Source organism: Equus quagga, chromosome 4 (genome assembly GCF_021613505.1).
Source record: "Equus quagga isolate Etosha38 chromosome 4, UCLA_HA_Equagga_1.0, whole genome shotgun sequence".
NCBI lineage: Eukaryota > Metazoa > Chordata > Mammalia > Perissodactyla > Equidae > Equus > Equus quagga.
In genome coordinates, this window is record NC_060270.1 from 59656722 (window position 1) to 59657503 (window position 782).

Consider the following 782-nt stretch of genomic DNA (forward strand, 5'->3'; position numbering starts at 1 on the left):
CGTTGTGAGAGCAAGTTTGGTTAGGTTCATAGCTCCTGTCATTCTGGTTGGAGTTACCAGCCATCGTGAATTACGAGAGCCAGAAAGTCATGTCTATCTTGTCCACAGCTCTGGTCTGAGCTTTTCCTAGATTAACAGTTCTGAGTTTAATCTTCAAACTTTAATAAAAATGGAAAGAAGTTGAAATGGATCCAAAGAAGAAAAATTAAAATTAGGTTTAGAAAATAGGAGTGGTAAGAAAACATTAAAGATGTTCAAGAACCAAGTTCACTTGTAGGAATTAAGCCTAAGAAATTAACTAAGAATTTGCACAAAATGTTTGCTACAATAAAGTTTGCAGGAGAATTTTTTTAAATTGTGAAAAAATTGAAAACAACCTAAGTGATCAAAATAGGAGAGCATATAATTGAACATCCGTACATTTGATAGCCAAGGTGTGGAAGTATAAATATGAAATTATGTTCAACGATATAGTTATTGAAACAATTAGATTATAGCATACATAGTAAAATTTGGTTCTATAAATTTACATATGTGTAAACATGCATGGAAAAAAGTCTGAAAGAAAATACAGCAAAATGTTGGCAGTAATTACATCTGAGAGTTTGAATAATAAATTTTGTTTCATTTTGCTCATTTATATTTTCTGTTTTCTGAAATCACCATGTGTTACTATATAATTTTTTTCAATTAAAGTCAAATAGTGAAGATTGGCATGATTTGGCACCAGATATAAAAAGGAGACCTCTATAAACTTGGTTTCCCAGGAGCATAAAATCAAC